This window comes from Hordeum vulgare, chromosome 4H (genome assembly GCF_904849725.1).
Source record: "Hordeum vulgare subsp. vulgare chromosome 4H, MorexV3_pseudomolecules_assembly, whole genome shotgun sequence".
Taxonomy (NCBI): domain Eukaryota; kingdom Viridiplantae; phylum Streptophyta; class Magnoliopsida; order Poales; family Poaceae; genus Hordeum; species Hordeum vulgare.
The window spans coordinates 154017048-154036127 of NC_058521.1; positions in this window are offsets into that span (position 1 = coordinate 154017048).

Below are 19080 nucleotides of genomic sequence, written 5' to 3' on the forward strand. Positions count from 1 at the left end.
ACGAAGGGGCAGACGAGCAAGCTCGAGTCGCATAAGAAGAAGAAGAAGAAGAAGAAGGCGGCTCCTACTCAGCGGCGACAGCGAGCACTACCGGCGGGTTGGATCCAGGGGGATCTCCTCCCCTCCACGGTGATGGCGAACAACTTGTTGGAGCTGGTGGAGCAAGGCATGATTGCCAACAAGTCGTGGTGGCTGCCGGCGGAGGGCAAGACGGAGCCGGTGCCGCAGGAGGGAGAGCGTGTCTTGCTTCTCAGCCATGTGTACAGGGGCTTCTCTTTGCCTCCCCACCCCTTCTTTAGAGGTATTATGAATCACTTCGGGGCGCAGCTCCATCATTTTCCTCCCAACGCGATAGCCCATCTCGTCGCATTCGTCACTCTGTGCGAGTGCTTTATTGGATGTCCCCCCCCCATTGGGGGCTCTTTAAGTACATCTTCTCCGCTAGGTCTCAGACTGTCAAAAAACTCACCCAGTCGGACGATAAAACCCATCTCCTGCAGCTCTGCGGGGGCTTAGGCTTCCAAAAGAAAACGAAGAGTAGCTACCCCCCTCTCCAGTTGTCCGAGTCAGTTAGGAACTGGCAGTCGACCTGGTTCTACTGCCAGGACATAGCTTGTCCGAATGCTGCGACTGGGTTGCCGCCCTTTAGCCTAGACCGTCCGGCTCCTCCCAGGCAACTTGCGCTCTCCAAGTTGGAAAAGATCCAGATCCAGCCTCTGGTCGACGCGCTGATAGCCATCGTCCGCAAGGGAGTCACCAGCACGGACTTGCTGGAGACCTTTCTGGGTTGGCGCATCCAGCCGCTGCAAGCCCGACACCACGCCATGTGGCACTATGTGGGGCTTGAAGATTCCACTCGGACTCACCCAGAGTGCGTGACCGGGGATACGGTGACAGCGTGGGTCCGCGGCATCACAGGCGCATGCGACAACCCCCAAGGAACCCGGCGAGTGAGGCCCTTCCGCGCCGACAACCCTCCTCCGAATGAGGTGAGCGCGTCTTGTTGAGTGCTTTCAATCTTCTTAGATTTATCGTTTTTCTTGTGTCGCCGCTTGGTGTCTGACGTTGTCGACTGTATTTTGTGCAGGAGTGGACCAACTGGTATTCTCCCGTCTCGAACGGGAATCCCGCTGAGGAAGAGGAGGGCAGCCAGGAGGGCAGCGTGGATAGCGCCGAGTACATCTCCGATAGTGGGGAGACGGAGGAGGAGTCTGAAGAGGATGAGGGGAGGCTGGGGAGCAGAGCTCGCCACCTCCACCATCAGAACCTCGAACTAAGCGCTGTCACGAACCCGTGGCTCCGCCGGCTCCTCTAGTAGCTCCGAGTGCTCCGCCTGCTTCTCCCGTGGCTCCGAGTGCTCCGCCAGCTCCTCCCGTGGCTCCGAGTGCTCGGAGCGTGAAGAGGACTAGGGACGCTGCTGCCGAGCCTACGGACCAACCATCCAAGGTGGCCAAACCGAGCGGGCCCAAGCCTTGGAAAGCTTTGCCTCGGATGAGGATCGCTGTTCCAGTTGCCTCAGCATAGGTGTCTTGTTCTCCCATCTTCTTTCAATATTTGACTGAACTCATGCTTATCGGACGAGTGGATTTTACTCGACAGAGCTGCCACCTCCGCCACCTCTCTGCCGCGCCAGGATGACGATCCCATGGATACGGATAACGCTACCACATCTCAGCAAGGTATGTTGTGACGACTCCGAGAGTTTGCATTATTGTTTTGCGAGTGCTGTCTTTAATCTTGCCCTTTTTCTGCAACCTCATGTTGTTCAGTCGAGCTTCCTTCGGAGGTGATTCATCTGGAGGAGGATGACCAAAGGGGATCAGGGCCACCTTTGGCGCCTGTCCTTGAGGTTGTTCCATCTGCTGCTACTCCCACCGTGCATGCGCCGCCGACCGAGCCGATGCCGTCAACTGAGGCGATGTCCCTCGCGGCGGAACCGACTGGAGCGGGACTTGGGATGCCCAAGGAGTCTTCTGTCGTGCCAGGCCCGTCGATAGTCCAGTACGACGCCCGACACCTCCCGGAAGACCAAGTGGGAGCCGCCAAGGAGGCCATGGTGCAGGTGGAGTTGATGGTGGGTGATGCCAAGGGAGCGTACGACTCCATCGCGTCTTTCTACAAGAGAAGCTTGGAGCTCCGAGACGATATCCGAGTAAGTGCGCTAGTAAGTTTTTACTTCCCTCTTGTAACCCACTGGGTGTCCAAGTGATATACTCGGATACAGTTGGATTATATTGCAGTGGGTTCACTCACAGTGAACCCAGTGGGTGTAGTCCCTGAGACTGTTGTCGAGTGCTTGGACCGGCAGTTGTCTTTATATGTATTTCCCGTTATCTGAGCAGGTCCGAGCTCGTCTGCCCGAATATTACCAGTGGGGGCACTCGGGGTGCATCCACTGGATGTAGTCCCCGAGAGTAGTGTTACTCAAGTCGGGTTATAGCATTCTCGTAGATTTGTCTGTTTGTCATGTAACTCAATAGGGCCGGCCTGTTCGAGCTTCATGCCAGTGGGGTCACTCTTAGTAAACCCACTGGGTGTAGTCCCCGAGACCGCTATTGAGTGCTTGCATCGGCAGGGGTCTAAAGAACTTTGAGCTTTGTTTGTTTTCCTTGTTGAATGTGTCTGAGCTTCTGCGAAATGGGATCCGCGTACAATACTCTGAAGGCTGAAAAGGTTCAGCTTGCTGCGGAATTGGAGGCGGCTGTGAATGACTTGGCTGGTGTGAAGGGGGCTCTTGCTGACCGAGAGAAGTCATTGGAGGAGTCCCGGGAGACCAACAAGGCATTGGTGGCCGAAATTGAGAAAATGGGCAAGCAAAGAAGTGAACTGATGGGTCAGATGAAGGTGATGAACCGTCGATGCATTTCGCAGGAGAAGTATGTCAACGACTGGGCAAGGAAGATGATTGCACTGCTCGGTGGTAAGCTTTGTGCTGAGTGCTTCTTGACTTTGTAATTCATTCTGCGCTTACTTTCTGCTCTTCTTTTCTTTGCAGATTTCTGTCTGGACGCTGAGGCTGAAGCGGCCGACATTGAACGGTCGGTTGTCCCGAACGTTCCACTCGGCGACGAGGCCAATTGGGACATGCTCCGGGCACATATTCGCCTTGGCAGAGTGGGACCTTTCATCGGCCGTCTGAGAGAAGTCATCAGCCGAATCGACAAGGAGGTGTGGCCCGAAGATGATTCCCGACAGGAAATAGAAGGGTTGATGACTCGGCTGGAGGACGTCCCGAATAGAGTGCAGGCATGGAAGAAGTCTGCCGCTCATTGTGGTGCGGACGTGGCTCTATCGCTGGTCCGAGTGCACTGCAAGGAAGCTTGTGAAGAACTGAAGGCGTTGTAGGTCGCAAACACCAAGAAGCTTCGATTCGAAGATTTCATGGAGACCTTCCTCAGGACAGCCACTCGTATCGCGGACGGGATCGATCTTGAGACCTTTGTGGAGCCTGCCAGTCCCGGTGCCAGTCCTGATGACGCTTGAAAAACTTTACCTCGGTATGCCGAGTGGTATCTGTATCAAACTTGGGCCACTGCTGTTGGCCATCACATTCGTGGTTCGGTGTGGATAAGCTTGATTCACACCGAGCCGACTATCATAGATGCAACTTTGAATTCGAATCGAATATTTTGCTCTTCTTTCGCCAAGTTTATTTTCTGACACGATTTTGGCTCATGGTTTTTGTTTGGCGTTTCTTGGTGAAGCCAATGGCAAACATGCGGAGCATGTAATTGTCAGTTGTCTTCACATCCACATGAGCCTCAATGAGGGTCTACTAAGCCTCCGAGTGGATCTGAAGGATACACTCGGAGGGAGCTTTTCACTTAGGCGATTCTGAATCGCAGCTAAGTCCCCGAGTGCGGCATATCGTGCGCACTCGGAGCGAGTTGATACTCATGTAGTTGTCAGTCGTCTTCACATCCACATGAGCTTCAATGAGGGCCTGCTAAGCTTCCGAGTGGATTTAGAGGATACACTCGAAGGAAGCTTCTCACTTAGGCGATTCTGGATCGCAGCTAAGTCCCCGAGTGCGGCATCTCGTGCGCACTCGGAGCGAGTTGATACTCATGTAGTTGTCGGTTGTCTTCACATCCACATGAGCTTCAATGAGGCTCTGCTAAGCCTCCGAGTGGATTTCGAGGATACACTCAAAGGAAGCTTTTCACTTAGGCGATTCTGGATCGCGGCTAACTCCCCGAGTGCGGCATCTCGTGCGCACTCGGAGCGAGTTGATACTCATGTAGTTGTCAGTTGTCTTCACATCCACATGAGCCTCAATGAGGGTCTGCTAAGCCTCTGAGTGGATCTCGAGGATGCACTAGAAGGAAGCTATTTACTTAGGCGATTCTGGATCACAGCTAAGTCCCCGAGTGCGGCTTTTAGGGCGCACTCGGAGAGAGTTTTTTTACTTAGGCGACTCTGGGTCGTAGCTAAGTTCCCGAGTAAGGCTGTTAGCGCACACTCGGAGAGAATTTTTGACTTAGGCGATTCTGAATCGCAGCTAAGTCCCCGAGTGCGGCTGTTAGCGCACACTCACAAATAATTTTTTACTTAGGCGATTCTGGATCGCAGCTAAGTCCCCGAGTGCGGCTGTTAGCGCACACTCACACAGAATTTTTGACTTAGGCGATTCTGGATCGCAGCTAAGTCCCCGAGTGCGGCTCTTAGCGCACACTCAGAGAGAATTTTTTACTTAGGCGATTCTGGATCGCAGCTAAGTTCCCGAGTACGGCTGTTAGCACACACTCAGAGAGAATTTTGGACTTAGGCGATTCTCGATCGCAGCTAAGTCCCCGAGTGCGGCTGTTAGTGCACACTCACAGAGAATTTTTTACTTAGGCGATTTTGGATCGCAGCTAAGTCCCCGAGTGCGGCTGTTAGCGCACACTCAGAGAGAATTTTTGACTTAGGCGATTCTGGATCGCAGCTAAGTCCCCGACTGCGGCTGTTAGTGCACACTCAGAGAGAATTTTTTACTTAGGCGATTCTGGATCGCAGCTAAGTCCCCGAGTGCGGCTGTTAGCGCACACTCAGAGAGAATTTTTGACTTAGGCGATTCTGGATCGCAGCTAAGTCCCCGAGTGCGGCAGTTAGCGCATAGTCGGAGATAAAAAAAATTATTATTTTTTTAGACCGGAGTGTGCAAACGCGGAAGAATTTTGGACCTGCAAAAAATCGGTCTGCTTTGTATTACTTCAATGATACTTGTTCTTTACATTGCCTCCGTCGGCGGTCACGTGTAGAAGCGCTTCAGGAGATCTCCGTTCCATGCTCGCGGCTCGTCCATTTCCCTGTTGAGGTTGTAGAGTCGATATGCTCCGTTGTTCAGCACCTTAGAGATGATGAAGGGTCCTTCCCAGGCGGGAGCCAACTTGTGAGGCCTCTGCTGGTCCACTCGGAGCACCAGGTCACCTGCTTGGAATGTGCGACTCCTGACGTGTCGCGCGTGAAAACACCGCAGATCTTGTTGATAAATTGTTGAGCGAGTCAGTGCCATCTCACGCTCTTTTTCTAGTAGATCCACTCCGTCTTGCCTGGCCTGCTCCGCTTCGGCTTCGGAAAAGAGTTCGACTCGAGGAGAGTTGTGAAGCAAGTCACTCGGAAGAACTGCGTCTGCTCCATAAACGAGGAAGAAGGGGGATCGCCCTGTAGATCTATTCGGAGTTGTGCGGAGGCCCCACAACACCGAAGGCAGCTTGGCGACCCATGCGCCGGCGGCATGTCCAACTTCTTGCAGGAGTCGAGGCTTCAACCCTTGAAGAATAAGTCCGTTCGCCCGCTCTGCTTGCCCGTTGGTTTGAGGGTGCACCACAGATGCAAAATCCACTCAGATACCTTGTCCTGTGCAAAAACCCTTGAATCTGTCTGAGTCAAAGTTTGTGCCATTGTCAGTGATTATGTTGTGCGGGACTCCGAATCTGGAGATGATGTCTTTGACAAATTTGATGGCCGTAAGGGCGTCGAGCTTCTTGATGGGCTTGGCTTCAATCCACTTGGTGAACTTGTCGACTGCCACCAACAGATGAGTGAATCCCCCTTGCCCTGTTCTGAATGGACCGACTGTATCTAATCCCCACACTGCGAACGGCCAAACAAGAGGGATTGTCTTCAGCGCAGATGTTGGCTTGTGAGACTTGTTCGAATAGAACTGACAGCCTTCGCATCGGTCGACCGTATCCTTTGCCATTTCATTCGCCTGCAACCAGAAGAAGCTAGCTCTAAATGCTTTGGCGACGATTGCTCTTGAGGAGGCATGATGGCCGCAAGTTCCCGAGTGAATTTCTTCCAGGATTAACTGTCCCTCCTCAGGGGAGATGCATCGCTGAAGGACTCCTGAAACACTTTCCGTGTCAACTGGCCATCAATGACGGTGAAGGACTTTGACCTGTGGACGATCTGCCTCGCTTTGACTTCGTCCTCCAGTAATTCTTGCCTCGGGATGTATGCAATGAATGGTACAGTCCAATCGGGGATGATAGCAAGAATCTCCATGATGAAATCAACCACAGCGGGGACCTCGACTTCAGTCGGATCTGTTGAGCTCTTCGGTTGTACCGGTTTCTCTGTAAAGGGGTCTTCTTTCACCGAAGGGAGATGTAGGTGCTCGAGGCAGACATCACTCGGGACTGGTCTCCGAGTGGATCCAAGTTTTGCCAACTCATCAGCTACTTGGTTCTTTAGTCGCGGAACATGGTGAAGTTCCAGACCTTCAAACTTCTTCTCGAGCTTCCTTACTACATTGCAGTATGCATTCATTGTGGGGTTCCTAACATCCCACTCCTTCATCACTTGATTAACCACCAAATCTGAATCGTCGTAGACCATCACGCGACGGACGCCGAGTGTGATGGCCATGCGCAATCCATAAAGGAGAGCTTCATACTCTGCCTCATTGTTGGAAGAATCGAAATATATCTGCAACACATACTTAAGCTTATCACCTTTCGGCGATATGATCACTACGCCAGCGTCGGAGCCATTCAGCATCTTGGACCCATCGAAGAACATAGTCCAATGAGCCGAGTAGATGTGACTCGGTTGTTGTTGTTCTACCCATTCTGCTATGAAGTCAGCCAGAGCTTGAGACTTTATAACCTTCTTGGCTTCAAACTTGATGTCGCAGTATAACATCTCCATAGCCCACTTCGCCGCTCGGCCTGATGCATCTCGATTGTGGAGGATTTCCGACAACGGAGCATCAGAAACGACAGACACCGAGTGGTCTTGGAAATAGTGAGCCACCTTCTTTGCAGTCATGTAAATCCCATAAATAAGCTTTTGATAATGGGGATACCTCTGCTTGGAAGGAGTCGGGACTTTGGAGACATAATATACTGGCCGCTGAACCTTGTACGCTTTGCCTTGTTCTTCACGTTCGACTGTGAGAACAGTGCTGACGACTTGATTTGTAGCCGCGATGTACAGAAGAAGGGGTTCTTTACTTAGCGGGGCAGTAATAACCGGTTGGGTGGAAAGCAGGGCTTTGAGGTCGTCGAATGCAATCTGGACTTCGTCTGTCCACTCGAAAGTATCTCATTTCTTCATGAGTCGGTACAGAGGTAACGCCTTCTCGCCGAGTCGAGCGATAAACCTGCTCAAAGCCGCTAGGCAACCTGTGAGCCTTTGAACATCATGTATTCTGACTGGCCGCTCCATTCGGACGATGGTCCCGATCTTTTCGGGGTTCGGAAACGAAGAAACCGAGTAACTTTCCGCTGGGAACACCGAATGAACACTTGGCAGGGTTGAGCTTGATATCGTACCTACGAAGGTTGGCGAATGTTTCTGCCAAGTCAGTTAGCAGGTCGGAACCTTTGCGTGACTTGACTACGACATCGTCCATATATGCCTCCATGTTTCGACCGATCTGGTCAAGGAGGCATTTCTGGATCATGCGCATAAAAGTTGCTCCTGCATTCTTCAAACCGAATGGCATAGTGATGTAGCCGAAACACCCGACTGGGGTGATGAAGGCTGTTTTTAATTCATCCGGACCATACAGACGGATCTGATGATAGCCGAATAGGCATCAAGGAATGATAAACGCTCGCAACCCGCAGTCAAATCGACAATTTGATCAATGCGGGGGAGCGGGAAATGATCTTTCGGGCAGACCTTATTGAGATGCTTGAAGTCGATGCACATACGGAGGGACTTGTCCTTCTTGGGCACCATGACAACATTGGCGAGCCACTCGGAGTGGTGCACCTCGCGGATGAAGTTGGCTGCAAAAGTTTAGCCACCTCCTCTCCGATTGCCTTCCTTTTGTGCGCGGCGGACCGACGCAGGTGTTCTCGGACGGGCCGAGCGGTAGGATCCACATGTAGTCGGTGCTCAGCCAACTCCGTGGGTACCACCGACATGTCAGTGGGCTTCCATGCGAAAATGTCCTAGTTCTCACGGAGGAATTGGATGAGCTCGGCTTCCTATTTTGGATCAAGGGTGGTGGAAATGTTCGTCGGGGCGGCGGTGTCGTCCGTCGGGTGGATGCTGACTTTCTTCGTGTCGCCCGCCGACTGGAATGCGGACTCCGAAGCTGGCTTCTTCGAACGCATCAAGTCAGCAGGGTCGGCCGTCTTCTTGTACTCATCCAGCTCGAGGATAGCCATCTGCTGATCGGCAATCCGCGACCCCTGCTGCAGACACTCTTCGGCCCGCTGCCGATTGCCTGTGATGGTGATCACACCTTTGGGACCCGGCATCTACAGCTTCAAATACACGTTACATGGATGGGCCATGAAACGTGCATACGCCGGACGGCCCAGAATTGCATGGTATGCACTCTGGAAGTCCACCACCTCGAATTTCAGCTTTTCCTTGCGGAAGTTCTTGTAGGAGCCGAAAACGACGTCCAACGCGATCTGACCGAGTGACTTGGCCTTTCGTCCTGGAACGACTCCATGGAACTGCATGCTGCTCTCATTAAGTTTGGACATCGGAATGCCCATCCCCTTGAGAGTGTCAGCGTACATGATGTTCAAGCCGCTGCCGCCATCCATGAGGACTTTGCACAGTCGGACTCCTTCCACCACCGGGTCGACTACCAGAGCCTGCCTCCCCGGGGTGGGCACATGTGCTGGGTGATCCGACTGATCAAAGGTGATCGCAGTCTGAGACCATTTGAGGAACGTGGGGTTGGTCGGGGTGGCCATGTTCACCTCCCTGTTCACCAGCTTCAGTCGACTCTTTTTCCACGTCAGCAAAAATCATTAATGTTGCGTGGACTTGGGGGAATGGATCCTCCTTGTCCTCATCATCCTGCTCGTTGTCCTTTTCACTCGGATGCCCTTCGCCGAACCCTTGGATCAGGAGGCGACATTGTCGAGTGGTGTGCTTCGGGAATATGGCGTTGCCTTCTTCATACATCTTCGTGTGGATCGGACATGGCTGATCCAGGATGGAGTTCCCGAACTGCTTCTTCTTGGGGGTATACTGAGCTTTCCCCTTGCCCTTGAACTTGGCATTTGTAACGGCAGCTGCCTCTGCCTGCGGAGTGGACGGAGCTTTCTGCTTTTGCTTCCGATTGTTGTTCCCATCTCCGTCGGCGACTGCCTTGTGCTTGCCGCTACGTATGCGGTCCTCTTCTTCGCCATTTGCATAGCGTGTGGCTATCTCCATCATCTTGCTCATGGAGATGTCGCCTGTCCCACCAAACTTCAGGTACAGATCTCTGTACTGCATGCCTGCCTTGAATGCGCAGACTGCTTGATGCTCAGTGACGTTCTCCACCGTGTGGTAGAGGGTCGTCCAGCGCTGGATGAAATCGCGCAGGGGCTCATTCTGCTTCTGGACGCAGTGCTGGAGCTCCACGAGACCAGCAGGGCGTTTGCACGTGCCCTCGAAGGTCCTGATGAACACTCGGGACAGATCTGCCCAGCTGTAGATGCTTGATGGAGCCAACTGATTCAGCCATGCTCGTGCCGAGCCATCGAGCATCAGGGGGAGATGTTTCATGGCGACCTGGTCATCTCCGCCACCGATCTGGACCGCCACTCGGTAGTCGTCCAGCCATATTTCTGGCTTGGATTCTCCTGTGAACTTGTTGATCCCCGTCGCCAATCGGAAGTTGGGAGGGATGTCAGCTGAACGGATGGCCGACTGAAGCACTCGGGGCCAGAGACGATGGTCCTGCTTCCACTCGGACGGTCTCTATCGTGACCATCACGGTGGGCTCGACTCCTGTCGACCTTCCTCTGGGCGATATGCCCTCTTGCGTCGGGCCTTGGATCATACGTGTCACCGACTGAACGCCAATCATCATGATGTCGGGGCCCGTAAGGCCCACCCCACGGAGGGGTGCGTGAACGGCGACGATCTTCGGGGTTCATGGAACGGCTGCCCCCTCCGCGTCGCTGATGAGAGTGGGGGCTGTAAACCGACCGATGCGTGTTCGCGTGAACAGAACTGTTGTGGATCCTGTTGTGCGACTGGGAGAGAGCCGAATTCTGTTGCTGCGCCGTGTGCAACAGGGCAAGGATCTGCTCAATTCCCCTACCAGCCTCCGAATCAGTCGGTTGGAGGGAATCGGCTATCTTGGCAGCGGCAGCCAGGTTGAGGACGGGTGTACGGAACACCTCGACGTTGCTCTGACGAGTGCGTCGACTGGCAGAACGGTGGTGCTGACGGCGAGCGTCGGACGATTTGCCGACCTCGTGCTCGTTCTGGCCAGTCCGGTGGGGACTTTCATGGGAATTTGCCGTGAGAACTTCGGCTACAGGCCCGCGACCCAAGTACTCGGAAGGTAACTCAGTCGGAACTGAGTCCAAGCACTGGGACGGCGGCGCGACCACAACCGACTCGAGGACCGCCACTTGAGAGGACACGTTCTGGCGTGCCTGGGCGTGTCGCACCCAACGCTGGAGCCGCGGACGGCGGGACCGCTTGTTGCGGCGCGTGACGGGGGCGAAGGTCGACACCGGGGCCGACTGCTGGAGAAGAAGGACGCCGCGGGCACCGGCACGGAAGTGTGTAGCCCCGCGACTGGGGAGCGCCTTGACGTCGAGAGACGCATCCCGAAGCCATGCCGAATCGTCGACGATGAAGGAGAGTGCGCCGAAGAGGATCTCCCGACCCATGCATAAATCTCCGATGGACGACATGATGAAAAGATGAAGCTGCAAACTCGCCGGAAGTCGCTTAGACGCGTGCCCCATGGTGTGCGCCAACTGTCGTGGGTATAAGTCTGACAGTAGATGTATAGGGTACGAAAGGATGGGCAGAGCCTTAGCTACGGCGAGGTTGTATGAGTTCAGGCCCCTCTGCGGTGAAGGTAAAAGCCCTACGTCTCAGTGCTCTTGGGAGCTTAGTGTCGAGTGGAATATAGGATTACGGTAAATGCCAACCCCTGCACCAGTGGGGAAGGGCGGCTTATATAGAGTGCGATGCCCTTCACAACGGTCTGGTGGACAGGGGTGGAGTAGTGGCGAATAAATGCCTACGTTACAGGTAATGTATGTCTTAAATGCTAATAATGGTGTATAAAAACGTACGACCGTTGCCCTCCCGGGATGTTACGATGTACATAGTGGAATTCAGTCGGTACGATAAATACGCTGTGAATGCTCATCACCGACTGGATAATGGGGGGTCCTTAGTTCAGTCGGAACTGTCTAAGGGCCTTGCCCTCTGTGAAGGGTAGTCCTTGGGTAGGACCTATAGGGCAGGCCTATGACCCTACCCTGGGACTATAACCCCATCATATGGAATAGTTGTGCTTCTGTTAAATTGATATTTAAAATAGTCCTTTCACTAAAACCAGAGACAAGTATTTTTTGAAATAACAATATGGATTTATCAGATTAAGGAACATTTTTAAAGTGATTTTATGATCTATTTTTGAGTGAGCTACTTATTGCTTTTGTTTAATGCGACGATAGAAACCACGTTTGACGAAGGAGTTGGACTTGAAGACCCCGAAGACCCGGGATACTTAGCTGACCAAGGCAAGCAGCCCTTTGACCATGTCTGAGCATATGTTATATTGCATGCTAGTAGAGAACATATTTCCGTTCCATGTAATCATAAGTATTTGGTAAATCATTGAAGTGGTGTTACTGATGGCTCCACCGGAACACTTGCATTTTGAGCATGATCCTACCACCTATGAGGGTCACGCTAATATCATGTTGACAACTAGAGCTAAGCATAGTAGCATGAGCATGATGATGGTATAAAATCAAAGGTTTATGAAAACCCCGTCGGGTGCCACTAATGCCCGAGGGTGATGATGAGTTAGGTGGCCACTTTTGGTGAAGTGGTGCACCGGGTATTTTGGTTTAGGCTGATGGCATGAGCACCCGCTTAGCCCTAACATTTCCACTACTAGCTGTATGAGTGTAATTTGGCCTTACAGGCCCTACCTTGTGAACTTGACCATTCGGTCATGTGTTGTAATAATTCGGTACTTGGATGTACGACTCTAAATATTCAGCATCTATGTGTTCGGTGAGCATTGATCTCTGGGATCACTAAGCACGTTCATTCGTTGATCTCGACTGGTAAGTCGGGGTCCCCACAAAGGGTTGGTGAATGAAGAACTAACATTTTCTCAAAGGGCCGCTCAACAAAACGAGAAGATTTGCCATGAAAAAACTCTCTTCAAAAAGCACGTCTCAAGCTCACTGTCCCGCAAATTCAAGGCTATCAGAAGATGATGGCAAATTTCAAGACTGAGTTTGTGAAGCATCGTGAAGATTTCAAAGGCGCCCTTGTGCATCTGAAGAAGAAATATGAGAAGATGGTCCGAGCACATAATGAGATGCTCAAAAGAAAGGCTCTTGGCCAACCAGCTCTTTACCGTCGAGATCTTCCGAAGTCAAAGCAGGCTTCAAAGTCTTCAAGCGAGCATGCAGCCGCAAGACAAGAAACTCCAAGCATCATATTCCCTTCTCGCTTCTTTGGTTTTGTAACGCCTCCTGCTTACTCTAATGTGTCTAGCAAGAAGAACAAGCTAGCGGAGGCTGAAGCCCGAAAGCACAAAACTGTGCAAACTCCTGAAGTTTAACCTGCCAAGAAGCAGAAGACAAAGAAGACAAAGTCTTCACGCCAGACCCAAGTGCCCTGTGAAGTTCCCTGTGTGACTCCACCTGCTCAAGAGGAGACCCTCCTTGTGACGCCTATATCTGTGGCTCCTACAACCTGAGAAAATGTTGAGAGATGAGTCATTCTCCATGAGTCTGCTCCCATAAAGTCTCTTGAAGATGTTCATGATGCTGAAGATACTCCAGCTGCTGACCAAAACACATCTGAAGACATTATTTGTGATGAAGCCATCCCCAATGACAATGTGGCACAAGGACCAAAACTGGTGCCTCAACTAGATGCACATATGGTATCATCGCCACTACAAAAGGTTAGTGAACAAGTGGACATTGGTTCTCGTGCAACACCAATCGTCCCTGATGAATTTTGGGAAGAAGCTCATCCCGACATGCCTGTGCATGAAGTCATTCCATGTACTCCTCCTATTCATGCTTCAACTCAAGTGCTTGTATCACCATAGTCTCCATTTGAAGACATGGAGGTTGAAGCGTTTGTGCATACGCCCCCCTCAAACAGCTTCGTAAAGGCCCTAGGACATCGGCTACCTTCATGACAAGCATAACTGAAGAGGATGTACACGTAGATCCGACTGCATTAGTCGAAGACACTCCTATGGCTGAAGATGTTTCAAGCCAACAGCCTAAAGTCCAAGCCAAAGCTGCTGATGACATTGTTGATGCAAACACTGAAGCTCCACCTGAGCCCCATATGACAAAAGCCACAGTTGGAGAAGCTAATGCTCCATCACCTGATGTTCATCATGTCCGTGTCATGCCATCAACTGACAATAGTGAATATACCATTGTGATGGGTGGCAATCGACAAGGAGAAATGGTGTCAGTCAAATGGCCCAGGCTAGTTCCTCCAACCAAAGGAGGACCCCAATATGAATTCACATACATAGGCGTCCCAAAGTGATGACCCCAATGCCAAGACTTCCATGTCTTCATCAACAAGGCCTAGTGAATCGGCTGATATATTCAGTGTCAAAGGTTTCAGACTTGATAATACCTTCTTTGACTGTGACAGAAATCCATACAAGCGTCATAAGATTCAATCTCATCGTTTCTGGAGTGCTAAACAACAAAACTTCTATATGTGTTTGTTATATGGCTAGATTAGGATCTTCCCTCATCAGTGTCTCAGTCTTGAAGCTATGAGTGGCTTTCCTTGCTTTGAGCGGGCATTGGATTGTCTTTGGGATTTTGGCATGTTGCCTTTGTCATCGACAAGGAAGATTAGAATGAAGAACTCATTCTACAATTTTATGCAACTCTCCACATCTCCAGTTTCGGTAGAGATCTCAAGACATGGGCTATGAACTTCATGATAAGAGATGAGCACATCAAGACTCCAGCCAGTGAACTCTTTTCCACTAGCCCTCTTGCTGCATCTGGCGAAGATCTTCATCCTTGTTCTGGAGCCTATGGTGAAGCCACAAGGAGCATCTTTCAAGTGCTTGAGCCAAATATGACTGAAATGCTGACTCTCCTGAAGCCAATGGCACCTGATGCACCCTTACCCATGACATTCTTTGTTGAAGATCTTCAGTATCTATCGAAGACTATCTATCATATTCTTTGCCATACTTTATGGCTGATTAAAAGGCATTCACATTCACGTAAACTTCTTGGCGCCCTGAATACAATGGTGTGCAATGATGTCTATGACATACTCTTCAACCTTCAATATTTCTTCTTGCGCTAACATGCAACTTCTGGCATGGATCCATTTGAACCCAAGGTGTATGCACCATGGATCATGTGCTTCATCAAGCGAAGGACCAACACACTATACCTTCCATATGCTCGCAACCACGATGTATTTCTGCTCGAAGTCGAAGTCATCCACAAAGACATCTATCCTTCAAAGGGCAATAATCTAATTGAGGAAGGCACGGGTGGTACTTCCAATGATGAAGGGCTTCTGATTTCCAGTGATCCATCAAAGGCAAGACTTATTGGTGCCTTTCAAAGCCCTCAGCCAAGTGATGCTGCTACCGAAGCCACTACTAGTACTGTGCCCCATTAGCCGCAACCTAGGAGGGTTCGAGTTATCACAAATAGAGAGCTTCTAGTCTATCTTCATCAAAAGAAGGATAGACATCATGAATGAACCAAGGGGCAAATGCAACATATTGTGTCTCAGATCAATAGAATTCTCAACCTATCGACCAAGGACACCTTTGTGGCCCACGAGACATGCAAGAGGTCATGGAAGACATTGACCATGATGGTTTTAGAGGATAATTTTCATGAGGATGGCTTGACCAAAAGCTTAAAGTTCTGCACTACTCCTCCATCCATGGAGCAGTGGCGTAAGACTCCATCTCTCAAAGACAGTTACTACTCTTCATCAGCTCAGACCGTTCATGCAACACTTGTAGATGATGAAGTTGAATACGTCACTTCTCCGCCAGCCCCTGCTCAACGCAACAACGTTGCCTCAGGCCCATCTACACCGCCCAATGAAGACCCTGCTATACCAACATCCTCGATTTAAGCTGGGGACATATAGTTCCTTAATGTCTTTGCTCTTCTTGGTCATTCGATGACAAAGGGGGGGAAGCATTAGGATTGATAGTCTTTAAACAGGTCAATGGGCTTGGTTATTGCTATTTTTGTTAAGTTTACAACTCATGTTCTAAACATTGGCTATTTTGGGTTGTAAAAGTTAAATCCTGATGGACATATGCGCATTTCATCATTTTATCATACTTTTTGCGCGCTACCAAAAATTCTACTATATGCGCCTGAAGTCATTCTGCACACGCCCATTTTTCACTATGCATTTCGTTATCTTCAAAGCATCCCTTAAATGCGTTTCAATTGGGTTCCAAGATATAGGGTGAGGTCTCCATAGTTAAAACCTGCCATGTGCCTTTGCATTCAAAGCAAAATCTTCAACAACACATCTTCAGGGGGAGCTCTCTATATATTGTAATCATAACCTCCAAGTATTTATCTTTAAATATTTAATCCGTGTTGAAATCTTCAACTAGTTTGTCATCAATCACCAAAATGGGGGAGATTGTAAGTGCATCTCGTGCCACCTGTCATGGTTTTTTCAAGGAAGATGTCCTAGCAATAGTACTAAGTCTAGGAGCCATTGCAACTAGGTGCTTGCTTGGAAGGGATTGATTGGGAACAAGAGACAAGGGTTAACCCGGGTTCGGCCCCTCCAAGGTGGTAAAAGCCCACGTCCTGCTTTTCGTGTTATTGATGATGATCTCAATTACAAGGATGCGGAAGCGCTAACCTAGCTCTAGAGGATTTCTAACATGTCATCTCTACCTTAGAGGTTCCCCTTTATACATAGGAGGAGGCCCTGAGATTACAACAGAGTCCGGGTCATAATGCACCCCGTGATCTACACTAATTCATATTGTCTTGTCTCTCACATATAGAGACTTTCTTTGTCCCTCCCTTTGATGAGCCGGTCTGCCAAGAGCTGGCCCATGATCTAGCCTCTTTAGACAAGCCATCTTATTGGCTTTGAGCCTTCGGGCTTATTTAGTCGTCGCCTTGCCAACAAGGTCATAATGATGGAGGGTTATCCCATTAGGTATATCCCCAACATTAGCCCCTAGTTTAGCTTGGGTTCACCCATATTAAACTCCATTCCAAAAATGAATGGAAAACCTAAAACTTTAAACTTTAAATTTGGGCTTTGTTTTGAAGCCAATATTTCTCTTCTCATCATCATTAATGCTTTTACTCGCTCAGTCATGTACCAGCTCATTTCCTTCGTCCAACACTTACATTCTTTTTTTATCACTTTCGTCATGACGTCATTCGTGCTGACCATTGATGTGGATATGTCAGTATTGCGAATATTTTTAAACAGTCGGCACATCAGTTCCAGTGCGGTAATCGAGGCACTTTTGTAGCCACCAATTACTGTAATGACTCGGGTTTCTACCGCGCCTCTTCAGATTTCCCTCCTTATAAATAAATCCCACAATGCCCTTTCTCACTTTTCCACCATCTTCTTCCTCTCACCCTCCTTCGTTAGTTCGAGTCGCCTGAAGAGCATCAATCATGGTATTGTCCTCATCGGAGTTTGGTTTGGAGCACCTGTGACCACATCAAGAACACAAGACTCATGCATTTTCTTCAGCTCCAATCTCTGGTGAGTCTCATTTCCCTCTTTAGGGTTTGAGTGCTCTTCGCAGTTCATCGGGTTTGTTGGAGTTCATCAAATGCTAGTTTATATATTCGGTTCCTCCCATGGCCATTTGTAAGCAATGTGTATTTTTTTCCTTCATTGTGCCCTCGTGATATTGTAGATCCATAATAGTCTACCTAATGATTTTCACAAACGCTTTGCTTTGAGTGCCTCCGCTAGTTCTTAGGGCTTTTATTTTATTTTTACCATATTTATCAGATATGTTTATCTTCCTATCTCGGTAGAAAGTAGTTTGTGTGTACAGGAAAAAACTTTGCTAAGTCCTTTTAGCATGTGTATCCATTTTGAGCCGGCTCACTACCACATTCCAGCTTATTTTATCAGATTAACCCGCTGAAATACAGTTTAGCTAAGTACCGACTTATTTAAGTTGTATTGGCCTTGTTTTTGCCTTTGGTAGGTTAAATACCGTCTCATGCTTTCATTTTCACCCTTTCTAGTTGAACTATCCTAGCTCCCAAAACTACCAAAGTATGTGGCTGAATGTGATCTCAAGAACCAGTACTTACTTTTGAAAACCTTCTCGCCAAGGTTATCTGTCGGCTAAATCTAAAATTAGTTCGCGAGCGCATGTGGACGAGTCTTCCCCTAAACCCGACATAGGGGAAGCCGTCGTTTTCACAAATCATCTGACCAGAGGTTTTCGTCCGCCCGGGTCAAAGTTCTTCAGAAAATTGCTCCATTTTTTGTATCTGAGACCACATGATATTGGCCCAAACTCAATGACCAACATCTGCCAAATCTAAGTCCTCTGTGAGGTTTATCTTCAAATCAAGCCAACTGTCATCCTCTTTAGGGAATTCTTCTATATCAACCATGAGACTGAAATGAAAAATGGCCCTAGTGTAGAACTTGGTGGGATATCTATTCAAAAAGTAAAAATATCCCTTTCCGTGAATTAAAATTGATGAGTCATCCTAAGGGCTAGAATAGGACTTGGTTTTACTGCGAGGGGGCTAGAATACTTCCCCTCAAGACCAAAATCCTTTGCAAGGTTATAGATTGGACTAGCTTGATGTATCTATTGAATTTCTGGGTTGGCCTACAGCTAAGGAAAGGAAACAATTGGCACTATTACTTTTGATACTGAAAGCCTTGACTACTCACGGAATCACCGGAATCGACTTGATTTAGTGCTGGATAAGTTGGAGAATTCAGCCGCTTAGTTTAAGGGGTGATTTGATGGCCAACTATACTGACGAGCCGACAGAAGTTCCACGCTTGAGTGAGGATAACTTATCTAAAAGTGACATCAATAAATCCACCAAGAAATTATTTGGCGAATCAGAGGAGAAGTAGACCATGACCGAGTTGACTCCATTTTTCTTGACCAACCGAGTTCCTCCTGTAAGTATCTTTGAACTTGTTCATTTTGTGTTGTTTTTTATGATCTTCTTGTTTATCATGCTCATCTTTCGGGTTGGATGATATTTGTAGGCCGAGTCTGATGGGTAGAACGCCATAGCGAGGACTCAAGTTCCCCCTTAGTGTGAACAGGCTGATGACACGGTTGGAGGAGCCGCCAATGATGAAGAATATGAGATAGAGCCTGACTCGCTTGTCCGCCTCCTTATTAAACTTGCTGACGCTTCTTCTTCCCAGGGTAACTCTGAAGCTAATGAAGCCAGCAATGTTGAGGTAATTTTTATCTCCTCCGACTCATCAGAACCGTATATCCCAAAGAAGACGAGACAAGCCATCGGGAAAGTGAAGTTTTCGAACCTATATGCTTACTTAGATCGTAACGCCCAAGATGCGATCATATCCTTATTTTGGCACGAGGGCCTCGACAGGGATAGAAGCGCATCGCATCGTTTCTGAAGAATGGATATCGTTACAAGTACATGTACT